Genomic DNA, 21,219 nt, shown 5'->3' on the forward strand with positions numbered 1-21,219 from the left:
GTAGAAGCATTTGCTCTGCAACCCATTTTTTGAATATTTATCTTGCAGGTACCCATCCTTCAGGCGTTCGGTGCTTTCCCTTTTCTTTCTATTGCCACGCATACACCTGGTTGAATAAAAACTGTCATGAGGAATTCAAACCCATAATGTGACTTGGGGGAGCCACCAAAAATTTGAAGCATCAGGGCGAGATGTTATTTTAACGCCGCAACATGATTTGAGAATGGCCCTGATATTATACGCGTAGCGCGCTCACTAAGTGCGCTGCGCGCAGCATGTGCATAGCGCGCTTGGTATTTTGCACCGGCCGGTGAAGCCCAACGCATAGCATTGTGCGTACTGCACACCCCGTATGGGTAGCGCACACTCCAAGCACTGTCTAGGATTATGAAAACACGGCTTCAGCCTTCCAAATCTACAATTCGACCTCTGCCTTGCGGATTTCTTGCAAATGAATTTGTTTGCCATGTTTTATACATGAAGAAAATATCTCATCAAATCAAACTTAATTTCAAATTTGATAACCCACTTTCATAATGTTTCTGCACTTTGATATTTGGTCATGCATTTTGATATTTGGTCATTCAATACAATGCTTTTCCTTTGGCTTTGATAACTTTGCTGTCTTTTGCAGGGATCCGGCACTTGGCTTAAGAAAAGATAACCAAGGCTACTTCTGAAATATTTCAAGGCAGGAGACTCTAAAATATAGATTTATTACAAACATTAAAATTTGAAAATTTTCTTTTCAAAACAAAGTTTTGAAAAAGAAATATCCTCGAACATGATGAAAATATTGAAATGAAGCTTATTGGAAATCTTCCTCTGGCCCGCAGGTATTATGAAGCACCTTGAGAACAATAACTTGCACCTAGCCCTAAATACCAAATTAACTCCTTGCTGACCTAGACATCAAATAGGAATGTACATAACGAGAAATGAACTTTGATAATTTGACTCTGACAGCAAATTGGCAAGACGGAGTCTAACATTGGCTCCAATGGGGATGGCAGCTGCCGCTTCTTGGAGGTGCCAAGAACCTGTAGAGCTTTGGGAGAGCAGACAGTGCCTCCGTCCATTGGGCAATGGAGTCCATTATTTCAACAAATCGACACAATTCTTGACTCAATTTTTAAACTGAAACTAAACTCAAACTGATTCGATCTCAAGACTGAAATAACTGAAAAACTGGCTTAACTAACTTCAAACTAAAGCTGCAATGAAACTGGAACAAGATGCTACCCTTTGGCTGCTTATTTATTTACAAAATCTACCCTACTTGGCTATAAAAATAATAGATCAGGTAATACTGAAATGCCAGATCAACCATTCAAGTAAACCTGAGAATGATGCCGCTTGAGAATGTTTCCACCAGGACACAGATGTAATTGCTGGCAGCCCTTCATGCACGTAATGAGCCTGATCATGTAAAAGACAGTTTGATTTGTCAGTCAAACTGAAAAACATTTCCATGTACATCGCAATAGGATCGTGAAAGCCAGACTCCGTTTGCTGCCCCAACTCTGCAATACATATTTCCAGCTGCACACTGCCAATGCAAACATCTGTAGGCAACTCTATTATTTCTTGTTTCGAAGGAGGAAGAGTTTCCAAGAACTTTTTAGGGTCTCGGAAATCATATGACTGGATCTGCTCATTCAAATACTGAATTTCCTTCTCAATTCTTTCAACAACTAACTCACAGACACCAGTTTTAGCTTCAAGAGGTAGCTTCGGAGATTTCAAACATTGAAGCAAGGCACTGAAAAAATCTTCATTAATTTCAAAATCTGCTAACTGATTTCTTACTGATTTTACAGCTTCACACAGTGCAGGGTTTTCCACATACCCTACCATTGCATAAATGGATCAGTGAGCACTGGAATGTCTGGATCGAGTTGGAGTCGCCAGGTGAATGTTTCAGCCTTCATATGTGTCTGACTGCTGTCCACCATCAGCATCAGATCTGCAACTTGATTTCATGTACTGGGACAAGACAATCAACAAGTCGAATGTCACATCAACAGCAAACCATCTTCCCTAGTATGGTCGCCACTATGTTAGCACTCAAATCTACCTCAGGCTGAGGAAGGCAAAACTCGAGGCAACATCAAACCAAGCTCAGCCTCGTAGCTAGCCCTACGAGGACAGGAGAGGGCTCTCTCCAGTCGATCTCGAGAAAATGAGCAATAGGATGCGAGATGACTTCAAACTCGAAACTGATTTTAGGCTAGTAAATTGATAGAAAGGGGTTTTTTATAAATGATTGGGTTTTCTGGGCTGCATGGGGCAAAGATAGCAAGAGCAGAGATTAAATGAAAAACGCAGATTATCTCCTGAGGCAAGATAAGCATGAAGTTTAACAATCAAATTGGAATTATATGTAGTGAAAGACCGCTGCGAGGTTGACAAGGGCAATAGTTGAATCCTTATCAAACTGAAGAAAACATAGAAAATGAATACCTCCCAAGGCAGAGCAGTAAACTGGATTCTGCCTTTCTCATTTAAAAGTATTCAACAGAAAATGATTATGAAATGAAATGTAAAACATTACAAGCCACATATGAAACATAAGAAAAGACAAAATGCTAAATCCACACCACAAGAATCTAAGGAGTCAGAGCTGTATTTTGCCATTAAATCGCTGTCAAAAACCTGTACAATAAAGCTCTGTCTTTTTCCTCCACCGGCTCTCAGAACTCTCTCTCTCTCCAAATGATTTTTAATGCATTAAATAAACTATCCTAGGAGAAAACAGATCGACCCAAAACAGGGGCGCTGTTTCACCTGAAGTTACAAAAATAGAGATAGAGTCATCTCTTTATTCTAAAACAGAAGATCGTTCCCCTTAAAATCCTCTGATGGCCAATTTAAAGACACAAACTGGAGCGCAGATCCATTTGAATCATTAACTGAAGTCTTAAATAGGAATCGAATCCTATTCTTCTGTTGTAGATATCTTCTCTCTAATTTTGGCTCTCGGACTATTTATTTCCCCTTACCAAATAAAACCAAATTTTAATAAAAATAGCAAACAGAGTTCCGCAACTACTGCACAAACTCTGATCGCTCTTTTTCAAATTTCTGTTCCTTCTTCGTTAACATTCTCATTTCTTCACCCTCACTTGGATTATGAGATGTACAGTCCCCTTCAACAGTTACTTAATTCAACCGGCTGGAACTCTTCCTTGATACTGGATTCAACTAGCTGGGAACCTTTCTATGATATTAGATTAGATTCAACTGGAGCAGCCTCCTTCATACAGGTTGCTTGCACGCAAGGCAACTAATACAGGAAAATGAATGGGAAGTTTTAGTGAAAGGTCCCGTGACTCAAAGATTTCAAGCAACGGGTCAATATTATCCTCTCCGTTATAGCAAATAAACCTGATTTTACACAAAGCTATGAAAAATTCGACCTCACCATCTAGTTGTCATAATCAATTTTAAAACCTAGTGTGGTAGCCACGATCATTGTAGCCCTCCAAAGGAAGGAGGCTAGGCCGATTGCTGCTCTTCCTTATTTCTTGTCAAAATTCACCTCATGCTTGCTTGAGTCTTCGTTCAATCAATCCGCTGGAGTTGCAAGGCAACATAACTGTGGAAACAATAGTGGTATTTATTCAAACCATTTTTGTAGCAAGCCCAAGTTTGCCTCCTGTCTGGGTACATCGTCTAATGAAGGGTCACCTAGAATCTTGATGCAAGCTCGCAACCCGGCCATATTGGCGGAAGAACTGGAAAACGCCCTAAATGAACAGAGACTCGAAGATGCTCTGAAGGGCTACGAGAATTACAAACAACTTGAAGATTTTCCAAGAAAGTCTCTTGTTAACACGCTGATAAGTGTCTCGGCCTACGCTGGAGATTTAAATGGCTCGAGAAGGCTTATGCTGTGGTCATTTCAGTCACGGAGGAGAAAAAGCAAAGGTAATTGCTGGACTAGAAATAGAGATACTCGCTTTGCCTTCGAAATCATACAGTTGTGACCCAAAAACTGGACTTTGATGAAGTTCATCCACCATTGATGTACAGGACCAAAGGTACACTAGGGCACCTGGCCTTAACTGTGCTCACAATCTTTTTAATTTACGGCTTTGGACCAATGATCCTATTGATCTGGTGTTAGTTGTCCGCCCCATGAATCGAAATTTTGTACGCATTGTGCACCAGAACTGACTTAAAAAACAATGTTCTCTGATATTGCTTCCATAAGACTAGAAATAAGAGCCCTTAATACAACATGTGATCTGTGGCACATTGTCTTAATTGTTGTGAGTGTTTCGAGTGGTTCCGCCTTCCACAATATATGTAACAATGGTCCACGGTGCCCCCACAAAGCCCGACACCGCTGCTGTGGTGCCAACCTGTAGAAGCATTTGCTCTGCAACCCATTTTCTGAATATTTCTCTTGCAAGTACCCATCCTTCAGGCGTTCGGTGCTTTCCCTTTTCTTTCTATTGCCACGCATACACCTGGTTGAATAAAAACTGTCATGAGGAATTCGAACCCATAATGTGACTTTGGGGAGCCACCAAACATTTGAAGCATCAAGGCGAGATGTTATTTTCACGCCGCACCATGATTTGAGAATGGCCCTAATATTATACGCGTAGCGCGCTCACCAAGTGTGCTGCGCGCAGCATGTGCATAGCGCGCTTGGTATTTTGCACAGGCCGGTGAAGCCCAACGCATTGCGCGCGACTTGTGCGTAGCGCACACCCCGTATGGGTAGCGCACACTCCAAGCACTGTCCAGGATTATGAAAACACGACTTCGGCCTTCCAAATCTGCAATTCGACCTCTGCCTCGCGGATTTCTTGCAAATGAATTTGTTTGCCATGTTTTATACATGAAGAAAATATCTCATCAAATCAAACTTAATTTCAAATTTGATAACCCACTTTCATAATGTTTCTGCACTTTGATATTTGGTCATGCATTTTGATATTTGGTCATTCAATACAATGCTTTTCCTTTGGCTTTGATAACTTTGCTGTCTTTTGCAGGGATCCGGCACTTGGCTTAGGAAAAGATAACCAAGGCTGCTTCTGAAATATTTCAAGGCAGGAGACTCCAAAATATAGATTTATTACAAACATTAACATTTGAAAATTTCCTTTTCAAAACAAAGTTTTGAAAAAGAAATATCCTCGAACATGATGAAAATATTGAAATGAAGCTTATTGGAAATCTTCCTCTGGCCCGCAGGTATTATGAAGCACCTTGAGAACAATAACTTGCACCTAGCCCTAAATACCAAATTAACTCCTTGCTGACCTAGACATCAAACAGGAATGTACATAACGAGAAATGAACTTTGATAATTTGACTCTTACAGCAAACTGGCAAGACGGAGTCTAACATTGTTAGCGCTCAAATCTGCCTCAGGCTGAGGAAGGCAAAACTCAAGGCCACATCAAACCAAGCTCAGCCTCGTAGCTAGCCCTACGAGGACAGGAGAGGGCTCTCTCCGGGTCTATCTCGACAAAAGGTCTTCAAAGGGGCTTAGATGACTCAAAATTAATACTGATTTTAGGCTAGTAAAGAGATAGGAAAGTTTGATTTAAATTTTTGAGTTTTTGTTGGAGAAAAGGGAAAACCAATTTTGGGTCCGGGGATAAGGCCAGATCTTTGTAGAATTCGAGTTGGGGCGAGGTAGGTAGTAGTCTTGATGCTTTTGATCAGGTGTATGGATGGATCAGAATGACAAGGAGCTGAAGAGGGAAAAGGAGAACACAGATCCTCTCCAAACTGGCGAAAACATGTAAAACTAAACAAATTTAAAGGCAGAGCACTGTAAACAATGGATTCAACCTCATTTACTCATTCATCTAGTTTCAAAAGCATAAGAAGGGAATGGCATACATTAAACATGAATAAACTTACAATAAACTGAGAGATAACACCATCAAGAATTGAAAGCCACAAGAATCCCAACAGGTGCTGCAAAACCTCTGATCTTTCCTTAGCCAAAATATGAAAAATATGTACAATACTGTGCCAAAATCTTCCCAAGAGTCCAACCATCTACCAAAATCCAACCCCTACACTATGAAATTCATAGAATATATACATTTGCTCATCCTTGTACTAAGGGATTGAGCTCAACCATTTTCTTCAAGGTAGAATTAGTTACATTAAACTTGGGCCGAATTTCTGAAAATAGGTGTTGAAGATGAACTCGTATCTCCTAAACCATAACACATGTTGCAAAACTGAAAGAGGTTTTTTTAGATAAGATAGTGCTGGAAAAAAACATCTCTCAAATTTGGGAAATTCGTTTCCAATAGCTCGCAATCTGTTCCACAAAATCATCTCTAAAACAGAAAATCATAAAAAAGTTAATTCTGTGAAAATGAGCTGTAAAGATCTAGTCACACATCCCAATCCATGACACCTATGAATAAACTAAAAGAGGTTTTTTTTATATGGCTCGTGCTTAACAAAAACCTCCTTGGGTTTTGAAAAATTACTTTCCATCTGCTGTAAAATGGTCCCGCACTAAAATGACTAAAACAGTAAAAAATATGAAAAATTTGCTTTCTTTTAATATAAGCTCCAAATATCACTATATATCTCCCACATAGTAGCACCTGTGCATAAAATAAAGGAGGTTTTTGTTATTTGGTATGTGATGAACAAAAACCTCTTTCACGTTTAAAAAATTCCTTACCATTCTTTTAGAAACTGATTTTGAACTAAACTTTTCATTGTGTGCAGCAACTGACCTCAAAACATGCATAACCAAGAATCACTCATTCATTTCTTCTAATCCAGGAACCGGTTACGGGAATGTGATATGCCGTTGGAAAGATTTTTCCGATATCCTTCTGATAGAAACACTTGTGACATGTTTTGCGTTGAACATCATGTGCAAAACATATAACAAAACCAGACATAGTAAGAGCTCATGTTGATCCCTGGTGACAGGCTGCAAAGACTGGAACTAACATCGGCTCCAATGGGGATGGTAGCTCCTTGGAGGTGCCAAGAACTACAGATCTCTGGAAAGTAGACAGTGCCTCTTCCATTGGGCATGGATGGTCAAACAACTGCAAACCCAAAACAACTCATACCAATCCAAAAACATATACATGCTGCAACATGTACATAAACAAATACCGCAAACTGAAATGCTGCCTCGGGCAACTTATTTATGTACAAATCTAACCTACTTTGCTGCAAAATTGATAGATCAAGTAATGTTGTAATGCCATATCAACCAATCAAGTAAATCTGAGAAGAATGCTGCTTGAGAGTGCGTCAACCAGATCACAGATGCAATTGCTTGCAACCCTACATGCACATAACGAGTTTGGTTGTGTAAAAGACAATTTGATCTATTATTCAAACTGAAAAAAAATTCCATGTATGTTGCAATAGGATCAAAGTAACCAGACTCTATTTGCTGCCCTAATTCCTCAACATAGACCTCCAACTGCAAACTGTCAATGCAAACATCTACGGGCAACTCTATTGTTTCTTGTTTTGAAGGAGGAAGAGTTTCCAAGAACTTTCTGGGATCTCGGAAATCATATGATTGGATCTGATCATTTAAACACTGAATCTCCTTCTCAATTCTTTCAACAATTAACTCACAGACACCCATTTTAGCTTCAAGAGGAAACTTCAGAGATTTTAAACATTGAAGCACGACACTGAAAAATCTTTCATCAATTTCAAAATCTTCTAACTGATCTCTAATTTCTTTTACAACTTCACAAAGTGCAGGGTTTGCCACATACCCTACCATTGCATAAATACATCAGCGAGCACTAGAATGTCTGGATCGATTTGGAGTCGCCAGGTGAATGTTTCAGCCTTCATATGTGTCTGACTGTTGTCCACCATCAGCATCAGATCTGCAACTTGATTTCATGTACTGGGGAAATTCGCAAATCAAGGGGCACATTCACAAGCTAAACCGGAGATCAACTGAAGCAGCTTTTATCTACTATGCACTCGCAGAGCAAGAGCAGTTCGAAGGCTACCTGGCGTGACTTCAGACTCCGTCTATAGCAAATGACAGTAATAAGCAAATTTCTCCCCAATATGGTCGCCACTATGTTAGCGCTCAAATCTGCCTCAGGCTGAGGAAGGCAAAACTCAAGGCCACATCAAACCAAGCTCAGCCTCCTAGCTAGCCCTACGAAGACAGGAGAGGGCTCTCTCTGGGTCTATCTCGACAAAAGGTCTTTAAAGGGGCTGAGATGACTCAAAATTAATACTGATTTTAGGCTAGTAAAGAGATAGGAAAGTTTGATTTAAATTTTTGAGTTTTTTGTTGGAGAAAAGGGAAAACCAATTTTGGGTCCAGGGATAAGGCCAGATCTTTGTAGAATTCGAGTTGGGGCGAGGTAGGCAGTCTTCTTGATGCTTTTGATCAGGTGTATGGATGGATCAGAACGACAAGGAGCTGAAGAGGGCAAAGGAGAACACAGATCCTCTCCAAATTGGCGAAAACATGTAAAACTAAACAAATTTAAAGGCAGAGCACTGTAAACAATGGATTCAACCTCATTTACTCATTCATTTAGTTTCAGAAGCATAAGAAGGGAATGGCATACATTAAATGTGAATAAACTTACAATAAACTGAGAGATAACACCATCAAGAATTGAAAGCCACGAGAATCCCAACAGGTGCTGCAAAACCTCTGATCTTTCCTTAGCCAAAATATGAAAAATATGTACAATACTGTGCCAAAATCTTCCCAAGAGTCCAACCATCTACCAAAATCCAACCCTACACTATGAAATTCATAGAATATATACATTTGTTCATCCTTGTACTAAGGGATTGAGCTCAACCATTTTCTTCAAAATAGAATTAGTTACATTAAACTTGGGCCGAATTTCTGAAAATAGGTGCTCGTATCTCCTAAACCATAACACCTGTTGAAAAACTGAAAGAGGTTTATGTAGATAAGGTAGTTCTGGAGAAAAACCTCTCTCAAATTTGGGAAATTCGTTTCCAATAGCTCGCAATCTGTTCCACAAAATCATCTCTAAAACAGAAAATCATTAAAAATTTAATTATGCGAAAATGAGCTGTAAAGATCTAGTCACACATCCCAATCCATGACACCTATGAATAAACTGAAAGAGGTTTTTTTTATATGGCTCGTGCTTAACAAAAACCTCCTTGGGTTTTGAAAAATTACTTTCCATCTGCTGTAAAATGGTCCCGCACTAAAATGACTAAAACAGTAAAAAATATGAAAAATTTGCTTTCTTTTAATATAAGCTCTGAATATCACTATATATCTCTTGCATAGTAGCACCTGTGCATAAAATGAAGGAGGTTTTTGTTATTTGGTATGTGATGAACAAGAACCTCTTTCACTTTTAAAAAATTCCTTACCATTCTTTTAGAAACTGATTTTGAACTAAACTTGTCATTATGTGCAGCAACTGACCTCAAAACATGCATAACCAAGAATCACTCATTCATTTCTTCTAATCCAGGAACTAGTTACGGGAATGTGATATGCCGTTGGAAATATTTTTCCGAGATCCTTCTGATAGAAACACTTGTGACATGTTTTGTGCTAAACATCGTGTGCAAAACATATAACAAAACCAGACATAATAAGAGCTCATGTTGATCCCTCGTGACAGGCTGCGAAGACTGGAACTAACAGGCTTTACCTATGGTCCTTGCATAGTTTGCTTAGGAAATAATAGCAAAAGCATATGCTATTAATTCCAAACATACCAAATTAAGTAATGGTCCAACTACGCAATCCTTGAGGACACTAGTTCCTCAACCATGCAAAAACTACTTACTAGAAATATTCAAGCATCTGATAGTACAATGTCCCACATCTGATCTCAACTGGGTCTCTGACAGAACTGACATGCAACAATTATCCATGAGTGAATCCTTAGTTATCTAAAATAATAGTTGTCACGTGCATGCAAGCATTAACAAAGTATATTTTATTATTTTAACAACTTGTTAAAATAATCTAATTGGACTTGACTAGATAGAACTAAGTCAACCGATTCTCTCATTATAGAACTCATACTTATTCCCTCAATCAGTGGAGGGAATTAAGAATAAATTCCTCAATCAGTGGGACAACTCATGTGCATGCTCACAAAGACTTCAATTTCGAATTTCCTTAACTAATTAATTCAATTGAATTAATTAATTAATATTTCCAACTGCGGTTAAGACCAAAATTAATTTTACTTCCTATAGATAGACTAGGGACTGCTATAAATAGGAAGGGACCCAGAAATGGTATTTTTAGCAGTTTCACCTCTCACCCAATGTGGCCAATGACCTCACTGGCCAAACTGCTATTTTTAGACATGCTATTTTTTGCAGATCTATTTTTAGCACACATTCTAAATTTAGCTTTTCTTGTTGCACATTTTTCAACAAAACGATTATGTTGAAACTTAATCACATATGGGGAGTATTTTATCACAATTGGAGAACACAATTATTTAACATAACCATAATCATCAAAGCTTCAAGATAGTGCCAAGGAAAAATTTCATTCGAAGATTGATATGAGGAAGTTTGATGGTAATGATCGTATAACATGGATATTCTAGATGGAGAAATACTTTGACATACTCCAAGTGATAACATTGCAAAAGGTAAATATTGTATCCATGCTTTTAGAACAAGATCAATTTGTATGGTATCCATGGCTTTGTGAAAGAAAAATGGATTCTATTGTATCTTGGTCCATTTTTATAAAGGAATTTATAGCACATTATGGGAATATTAAGCGAAATACATTCTTTAGTCAATTGGTAAATCTTTGTTAAAAAGGTTCAATTACAAAGCACATTTAACAATTCTAAAAGCTGAGCCTCAAAGTAAAGAACATTTCAAACAATAATTTGTTGACCTCTTCGTGGGAACTATAAGGAAAAGGATCCAATACGAGGTGCATCCCTCTTAACCTAAATGCCTATAGCATTCTTTTAGTATGGAAAGAAAATTTGAAAGTAAAAATATGGCTACTAGAAGAGTACTCATTAACAACTATGAAGAATATCATGCTCCCTCTCCTAAATCGCCAAGGTTGACACCTCAAAAAATAGATGAAAGAAGAGCAAAGATATTATGTTTCAATTGTGACAACAAGTATAATAAGGGACATAAATATGGCGAGAAGAAATTACTCTACATACACTGTGGAGATGAAGAAGATTAAGAATTGGAACCATCATAAGATCTAGAGGTAGAAGAGACTACTCCAACAATATCTTATCATGTATTTCTAGGTATTAGTACTCTACAAACCCTTAAGATAGAAGGATATATCAAAAATAAAAAGGTAATAGTGTTGATTGATTGAAGTAGCATGCATAACTTGATCAATTACAAATTGGTAAAAGTTCTCAATTGCTTTATATATCCAGGACCAGAATTTCAAGTAATGGTTGTGGATGGAGGTACCATAAGTTGTTTAGGAAAAAACCATAGTATTTAGTTGAATATGGGTGAGTGTTTATCAGATAGTCCCATGATTGCAATCCAAATGGGTGGTGTTGTTGTTGTATCATAGGTCTAATGGTTACAATAATTAGGAACATGTTGTAGCTGCTACAACAACACCCTAAAATTTAGCTTACCACTCAAATGTCAGCGCCCCCTTACCTTTCAAGGCTCCAATGGTTATGTTTATGTCTTAGAATGATCAGATCTTTCAATGATCTAGGAGCCATCAATTCCTATGGTTTCTCATGTTGCCATAATGCATATTGTATATGTCCACCATTGCTTTGTCTTGGTTTATCTTCTTTATGAATGCAATTTAAATCTTTTTGTCTCCATAACATGCATTGCAATTCACAAGTCATAAATTTATATTGCATGAGTGAGCATGACATTCTTTCTTCATCTTGATTCTCATTATATTGAATGCATCAGGGTTTGTGTAGTGTTTTTTTATTCATGCACATTCAAGCCCTAGGTCTCCATGGTATGCATTACGAATGATATGCAGACATATTGTGTTGTGGCCTATTCTTTACTTTGGTTTTCATTCTCTGATTTGTATTGTCAAGCGTCAACCTTCATGAGCATTTCATGGCATTTTTAATCCATGCTAGTCGATCCATCATTGTTGGAGATTGCATTCTACATTGATACTTTTTGGTTATTAAGTTGGTTCATGTGCTTGAATATTGAATTGGTTTTCAAACTCAAGTATCTTTTGCCAAATTAATGCAACCTCCAACACTTTATTTTTTACTATTGCATATTATTTTGCTTTGAAGGAATGTGATGATGATGCAAGACCTAAATTGTCATAAGTCTTAGGTCATGAATTCAAGAGTGAATCTTCAAATACACATTATGCATTAAACTTGTTTCAAGAGAAGGCATTAGAAACATCTTTATTACTTGTATTTGCAAATCCTTTGGATGTTTCTTTTCTTTTTTCTCTTGGAGTTAATGCTAGCAACTTATTAATGAACTAGATTGGCCATTTGAAAAGCATGTATGTTTATTTTACAAAGTCCAGATGCATAGGCTTGAACAAACAAATTTGCATGCATTGCATTTCCTAATTGAACTAAAACTCAAATCTCTATCATATATGGTTTCACCTAATTTTATCAATCAAGTTTGCAAAAGATTGCATTGTGAATTAAATAATTAGTGTAGGTAAGCTTGATTTCAAGTGAATGATCTCAAGAGAAACCTTTATTATCATCTACAATTTTTCATGGGGATAATTCCACATCTTTTCCAAGTTTTATGAGAGTTATAAAAACTCAAAGAATATGCATTATTCCGTTGGAATTGATGATGCAGTTGTTGGTTCAGTGTTGTTGGTTGGCATTGATGTCAACCTGGTAGCTTAATGATAGCATGAGTTGTAGATGTTTGGATGGTAGTATGAGTTGCAATTGTTTATGCTTGATTGGTTACTGGTATTATTGGCATATGTGTAGAGAAACTTGGATTTGTTTATGCTTGATTAGTTGCTGGGATTATTGGCATGTGTGTAGAGCAGCTTGGCTTATTAATGTTGATATGACTATGTTAACAATTGTTGGGGCTTATCATAGATGTGTTGACAATTTTGCAAGTGATGAAGAATTTGTCAAGTTGTGGAGCAGGTTGGCAGAGGTTTTGTGTTGAGAAGTTTATTGTTTTTCTCTATACTTTGCCACAATTGCATGGAGTCAACCTCTTGTGTGTAGTTTTCGGCTTTTAACTACACGAGTGCAGTCTTATGAGTGTGGTTGCGGTCGAGTTTTCAATTTCTTATGCGTGCAATTGCAACTTTAATTAAGGCTTTTTTTTTCACTGGTATTGTGCATGGTTACAATAATACCTTGGTATTTACCCTTGGTACTTGTTGGGTATGTTATATTATTTCCACGACTAGCCCCACACGTAGGGGGGTCACGGGGGGGTGATAGCCCCCCCTGTTCGTTGCGCCAGGTGCAGCAGGGGGGTCACAGCGGGGCGGCAGCCCCCCCTATTGGGGGGTTACGAGGTTCAAGGTAACACGTTGGGGAAAAAAATTTGGACTCTATATTAGGTGGGCGGACCTACCTATGGTTTGGTGTGTGGTTTTAGCACATGGTTTTGGGCATGATGGTTTTCTGCCTATGGTATTTTGTAGATCCAGTCAAGGGAACTACAGTTAAGTTCTAATACACGGTTAATGGATTGGGGTTTATGGATGCTTAGGCATGTATATATATGTATTGTAACACTAAAAGGAATATAATGAAAAATCAATCTAGTAGTACTTGTTTTGGGATCCAGGGGAAAATCTATGTGTATATTTGTTTTATGTTTTATTCTCTTGCCATTATTTATTTTCTATTCTGAGAATTCGTATGCAGGTAATTTTTGTACAGAGTTAAAACCTACAATTGGTGTCAGAGTTGTTTTGGTTTCAAGGGGACGCCTTTACTGCTGAGGGGTTTTGCTCAGGCATGTGGTAGACCTTGTTCAGTGGGAGATATCTAGGATCGATTCTTATGGTGAAAGAAGATGGGGAGCAGTGGAAAGGTAGAGATCAAGAAATTTAATGGTCAAAGTTTTGAGTTGTGGAAAGTTAAGATGGAGGATCTACTGGTGGATAAAAATCATTGGATCATGGTAGATTCGGGTACTAAACCAACGACAATGTCAGTTGAAGACTGGACGAGGTTGGATTAGAAGGCAAAGAGCACAATACGGTTGTGTATCTTAGATTCAGTATTGTTGAATGTATCAGGGGAAGCTTCAGCGAAGGATTTGTGGGAAAAGTTAGAGACTTTGTACCAATCTAAGCCTCTGGTGAAAAAATTGTTCCTATGGAAAAAGTTATATAACCTGAGGATGAAGGATGGAGACTCAGTGATAGAGCATCTGAATGCCTTTAATACTATGGTAAGCCAGTTGTTATCTCTTGATATAAAAATTTTGGATCAAGATAAGTGCATCAATTTGTTGTGTTCTTGACCAGATTGGTGGAATAGTCTGTTGTTGCAATAGGTAGCAGTGTAACTACCTTACAGTTTGATGAAATAGTCTCATCCTTGTTGTCGGAGGAGATGAGGTGGAAAAAAAACGAAGGTCTAGAATGGTGATGCCTTGTCTATACGAGGACGATCCTAGAACAGAAATAAAAATAAATCCTTGAGTGGGAGATCTAAATCTCTAGGAAAACCAGTAAAGGTGTTCTAGAAATGCGGAAAGGAAGGGAACTTCAAAAAGGATTGTAGATATAAAGCTCCTGAAAAAGGAAAGGGATCTAATGATGCTCCTTCTGTAGAGGAAAAAACCACCTTAGATGAAGGTGGGGATGTGTACTTGGATTCTTCTTCAAGTACACATGTAGATCATGAGGCATGGTTGATTGACTCAGGTGCATCCTTTCACTTCACTCCCCACAGGGAGTGGTTCTGTGAGTATGATAAATATGATGATGGTGATGTCTTCTTAGGGGATGAAAAGAAGGTTAGAATCATCAGTCGTGGAAAATTCAAGTTGAAGTTGCAAGGTGGAAGCATTAGAACAATTCTGGGTGTTTTGCATATTCCTGCATTGGCTAGAAATCTGATTTCTGTAAGCAAGCTAGATGATGCAGGTGTAAAAATAATGTTAGAGAAAGATACCCGCAAGATGGTTTGGGGAGCACTGGTATTGATGTGGGGAGTTCAAATTGGAACTCTGCACAAGCTTCATGGTAGTACTGTTATTGATGGGTGCAATATTTCTGTGGTTCCTAAAAGTGGAGAAAAAAATCTAGTGGTCTCTGGACAAAAGACCATACTATAGCATCAAAGGCTTGGACATATTGGAGAGAAGGGCCTTCGAATACATCATGGTAATGGTATGGTAGAAGGTATGTCTAATTGCTCTCTGGATTTTGATTTTTGTGAAAATTGTGTATATGGGAAGCAGAATCAAGTGACTTTCCCCTCTGGTGCTAAGAGGGTGAAATATATATTAGAGCTTTTGCACAGTGATGTGTTTGGACCTGCGTCGGTTCCATCACTGAGTAAGTTTGTGTACTATGTACCATTTATAGATGACTTCTCAAGGAATACATGGATATATTTCCTCAGGAAGAAATCTAAAGTCTTTGATGGGTCTAAAGAATTTAAGGTTCTGGTGGAAAATTAGATAGAGAAGAAGATAAAGGTGATGAGGATATATAATGGCAGAGAGTTTTGCAAGAAGGAATTTGAAGAGTTATGTAAGAAGTGTGGTATAGCACGACAGAAGACTACTCCATACACACCTCGGGAAAACAGAGTTTCAGAAAGAATGAATAGGACGTTGACGGAAAAGGCAAGAAACATGCTCAATGGTGTCGGGTTAGGACAGGAATTCTGGGCAGAGGTGGTGGAGACTGCATGTTACTTGGTCAACGTATCACCTTCATCAACATTGGAGGATAAGACTCCACAAGAGGTATAGACTGGTAAGAAACCCTCTCTTTCACATTTAAGGGTATTTGGATGTGATGCATAAGTACATGTTCCAAAGGAGAAAAAAACCAAGTTGGATAGTAAATCTGAAAGGTGCATATTTATTGGGTATAAGGATGGTTTAAAAGGCTATAAGATTTGGAACCCAGAAACAAGGAAGGTTGTGTACAACCACGATGTGGTGTTTAGAGAGGTGAAAGATGTTATTAAACATGAAGTCCTACCAAAGGAACTTGAGAAGATAGAGTTTGAGCTAAAGGAGAAGGAATCAGACTCTACAGCGTAAGAGGAATCAGAAGATGAAGAGCCACAAGCTCCAGCTATGAGAAGATCAGTTCAAGAAAGAAGGCAGCTGGAAAGGTATAATCCAACTGCTTTCTATTCAAACTTTTCTTTATCTATTACTAATGATGATCCTAGAACTGTTAGGGAAACAATAGATTCAAAGGATGGAACACTGTGGAAAGAGGCCATGGTTGATGAAATGACAATTTTGCACAAAAATGAGGCTTGGGATTTGGTAGAGTTGTTGGCTGTCAGCTGGAAGGAAACCCATTGGCAGCAAATGGGTGTTTAAGAAGAAGATGAATGCAGAAGGCAACGTGGAGAAATACAAAGCTCAGTTGGTAGCAAAAGGTTATTCCCAGGTGTCGGGAATTGATTTTGGTGATATTTTTTCTCCTGTTGCCAAGGTAGCTTCTATTAGATTACTTTTATCTTTTGCTGTTGATTTTGATTTTGAGGTAGAACAGATGGATGTGAAGACAACATTTCTTCACAGGGATCTAGAAGAAGAGATCTACATGAAGCAACCTAGAGGATTTGCGATGAAGGGTAAGAAAGAACTAGTATGCAATTTAAAAAAGACTATGTATAGTTAAAACAATCACCAAGGATGTGGTATCATAATTTTGATACATATATACGAGAACTTGACTTCACCAGAAGCAAAATGGATCACTCTGTGTATTTTAAATTAATTGGTGACCGTGTTATTTATTTGGTCTTGTATGTGGATGATATGTTGTTGATTGGAATTAACAAAGAAATTATCCAGGGATTGAGAACCCAATTATCCTCCAAATTCGACATGAAAGATCTTGGTGCTGCATACTATATTTTGGGCATGGAAATTAAATGAGATCGGGCAAAAAGGAAGCTCTATTTAAACTAGAGGAAGTATGTCGAGGCAATATTGTTGAGGTTTAATATGCAATATAGTAAACTAGTGAAGGTTCATATTCCTATTAGTGTAAAGTTATCTGTTGAACAGTGTCCCAAGACACAAGAAGAGGAAGATGACATGTACCATGTTCCATACGCAAGTGTAGTCGGTAGGCTGATGTATGCAATGGTATGTACTAGACCATACATTGCACATGCAGTGGGAGTATTGAGTAGGTTTATGTCAAAACCAGGGAAGGAGCATTGGACAACAGTGAAGCGGGTTTTCTGGTTTTTGCATGGCACTAGTGATTATTGTCTTGCTACCAAGGAAGACCAGGATTAGATAGAGTTTTGGACATCCATGAATTTGTTGATGCAGACTGGTATGGATATCTGGATCAGAGAATATCTACAAGTGGGTATGTATTTAACCTGTTTGGAGGTGCAGTCAATTGGATGAACAATAGACAGTCTGTAGTGGCACTTTCAACTACAAAGATAGAATATATGGCAACCACTCATGCAAGCATGGAAACAGTTTAGTTGCAGAGATTGTGTTCAAGTATGGGGTTGGTACAACGAGCTATAATGATAGATTGTGATAGCCAAAGTGAAATTTTCTTAGAAAATAACCCTGCTTATCATTCAAAGACAAAGCACATTAATGTTCAGTATCACTTTGTGAGGGATATGGTTGAGGACAAAAAGGTGTTGTTGGACACTTTGAAGAATACTATAGATGCACTAACAAAGTCTGTGAGCACTGAGAAATTCTCTTAGTGTAGAGAAACAATGGGCATTGCAGGGCTAGACCAATGACTAAGCTCTCCTATGAAAATAAAACAACAAGCGGGAGAATGTTGGGTGTGTGTTATATTCTTTCCATGACTAGCCCCCTTGTCGGGGGGTTTGAGGGGGGGTAACACCCTAGGGAAAAAAAAATTGGACCCTATATTAGGTGGGAAGGCCTACCTATGGTTTTGTGCATGGTTTTCACATATGGTTTTCTGCCCATGGTATTTTGTAGATCCAGTCAAAGGAACTACGATTATGTTCTAATCCAGGGTTAATGGATTGGGGTTTATGGATGCTTCGACGTGTATATATATGTATTGTAACATTGAAAGGAATATAATGAAAAATCAATCTGGTAGTTCGTGTTTTGGGATCCACGGGAAAATCTTTGTGTATATATGTTTTATGATTTATGATTTCACCATTATTTATTTTCTGTTTTTAGAAATTGTATGCAAGTAATTTTTGTACAAGGTTAAAACTTATAGTACTTGATTTGAGATTGTGTATAATACCATGTTACAAGTATCCTTTCCATTGGCATACCATGGTATTGGTATGCGTGTGGAGCAGGTTGGCACATGGTATTGATATTACCTTGGTATAGGTGGTATTGGTATTAGTATTACCATGGTCTTTGTATTACCTAAGTACAGTTGTCTTGGGTATTGACATAACCATGGTATTTGCCTAAGGTATTGATTTGGAGATTGTTGAGGATAATCTGGCATATATTTGTGTTTGTGAGTATTGTGTTGTTGAATGATGTAATGAGAGTGTGAGTGTGTGCTATAGTGACTTGTATAACATATTGTATATTTGTAGTTAAGTTGGGTTCTTTATCATATTTTACTTTCATATCAGAGTGGTTATTGGGTTACTCATCTTGAGCAAATTTGAGAATCCAATCTAAAACATTTTTAAACGTGGTTCGTATGGAGGAGTTGGAGGCATAGAGACTTCATGATCACAGAGACTAGCAAACAATGATTTGATGAGGAAAATCTTAATACAATGGTAATTGGATAGTCAAATGGATGTTGGGCGAGGCTCATTGGTTGTGGAGGCTTCTAATAGATGTTTATCAACAGAGTTGTGTGAGTAAGTACTTCTCAGCTGATGGATGTCAACACACTGTTGTAGGAGTCAAGTCTTCTAGATAGTGGGCACTAGCTACTCCATGTACAAATATGTTCAGAGGGGGTTTTCCACCCGATACATTTGTGTCCTTTTATGTGCATGTTTAGATGATGTTAATGGTGTCTATTTTCATGTGTTAGATGATTGGTTATTGATTCTTGTTTGTTTTGGTAAAAAGAATAAAAATAAATAAACCCCATCACTATTGATTCAACCCCCCCCCAAGTAGTGAATTCATTTCCAACTATTGGTATCAGAACAAGGTTCTCTCAGTGATGCTTGATCACTTGAGAGAAGATCATGGGTCATGGAAAAGAATGAGAGGAAGCAATCTCACAAAAGAAATAACATCAAACAATTGAAGAATATTTCTAATTCTGAAGAACCCCTATTCTTGTTGGTAAAGAATGATGAAGGTAAATGTAATGATCATCTTATTTTTGGTTGTACATTTACTTGTGCATGTAGTGATAGTGATTTTCTTGAGATCGATGGTTTAGAAGAAGACAATCAATCAATTCAGTTTGATCTTTTGGAGAGAAATGGAGGTAACCCTTTTGCAGAGAAATCAGATTCTGAAAGAGAAGAAGATTGCAAGATAGTAGCCCTAGAAGCAGAAATTAAAAAGCTCTTAGCTGAAAACAAAAACCAATGAAAGCTACTACAAATATTTGATGAAATGAAATGTGCATACAAAGAAGAAATCATTCAATTAAAGGTTCAACTAGATGAAGGAAGGAGGTTTGAAGAAAGGATGAGGAAGCAATATGAGAAGAAAGAAGTTCAATGCAAAAGATTGGAAGTTGAAGTGTCTGCATTGAGAAGTGGTTTAGAAGAGAAAGCAACTCAACTGAAGATCAACCAAAAATCTCCATATCCTAGCCTACACAAGGGAGAAACGAGTTCAGAAGAAAAATTTAAATAGACAATAGCAAAATATGGTACCAATAATGAGATTAGCAAGGAAGGAGGACAACATCGAAATCAATAGTTAAAGGAGACAAAATTTGTACCAAGAAAATCATCTACTTCGTTAAGACTAGTAAAATTCTTTAGTTGTCAAAAGGCTAGGCATATAGCTACAAACTAAAGAAGCATGCAACAAAGAAAAAAATTAGATAGAAGGAAATATCGAGAAAGCTCTTCTTTGGTCAGGTATAAAGGTTCATTTTATGACTATTGTTTTTTATGTAATGATTTTGGGCATAAGTATGTCGATTGTTGGTTTCATGGCACAAGTAGCAAAAGGCAGTCCCACAAAAGTTTTGAGCCATTTCCATCATTTCTGGGGCACATTACATGTTTTTATCTGTAACAATCTAGGACATATGGCCAAAGATTGCATGTTGCCTAAGGTCCTTAAGGGATCTAATCAATAAAGAAGGAACTGAAAGAGAAAAGATAAGTCAGAAGAATATCTAAGGAGGAAGCGATACATTAGGTTTTGGAGAAAGAAAGAGCAAAAACAAAATTGAGGCCAGCTCAGCCTTAGGGGGAGCTTGAAGCAAGACATGTAGAAATTCAAAGGGAGATCCTTCAATAAATGTCCCATTAGCAACTAGTGTAAGTTTTTAAATTATCTCTATGTGTTTTCTGAATGGATGAGTTATTTTCGACCTCATATATTCACAATTTTTCCTGCAAAAACATTGGTTGAATTTCATAATGAAGTGAATTATCGATCTCCTATGCATTTGCAACAAACAAAGGTTGAGTTAATAATTCATATACTTTGTTTTAAGAACAATGAAAATTCACATTGTGCATGAGGAATTACCTACACAAAGAAATTAACGATTAGCTTTTGAATTAAATAGAGAAAATGCCTACTGAATAAAAGCAAAGTGATATAGAATGTGAAGAAAAATGGAGCATTAGAAATAAAAGGATAAAAAGGAATGCGTATTATTATGGAGAGATTGGTATCTTAAAAAAAACTTTGATTTTGTCATAAATCACCAGATTTGGTTAGCAACGTTGTATAGTTATGGTCCTCCTTATTGCAATGAATCAATCCACTTAATTTCCAAGCGCAAAAGTGAAATAATTAATTTATTCCAAGACATTTTGATGAGGTGATATTGTTTCATGGTTTGAGTTTAATGCATGGATCTAATCAACAACGATCAATTGATATGATCAATGTAGTTAGTTGAATTATTTCATCTCATTAGGGATAAATCAGGTCCAAAAATCATAT

The sequence above is a fragment of the Pinus tabuliformis genome, chromosome 7, assembly GCF_031772625.1.
Source record: "Pinus tabuliformis cultivar Carrire ecotype Pingquan chromosome 7, CPIR1, whole genome shotgun sequence".
Taxonomy (NCBI): Eukaryota; Viridiplantae; Streptophyta; class Pinopsida; order Pinales; family Pinaceae; genus Pinus; species Pinus tabuliformis.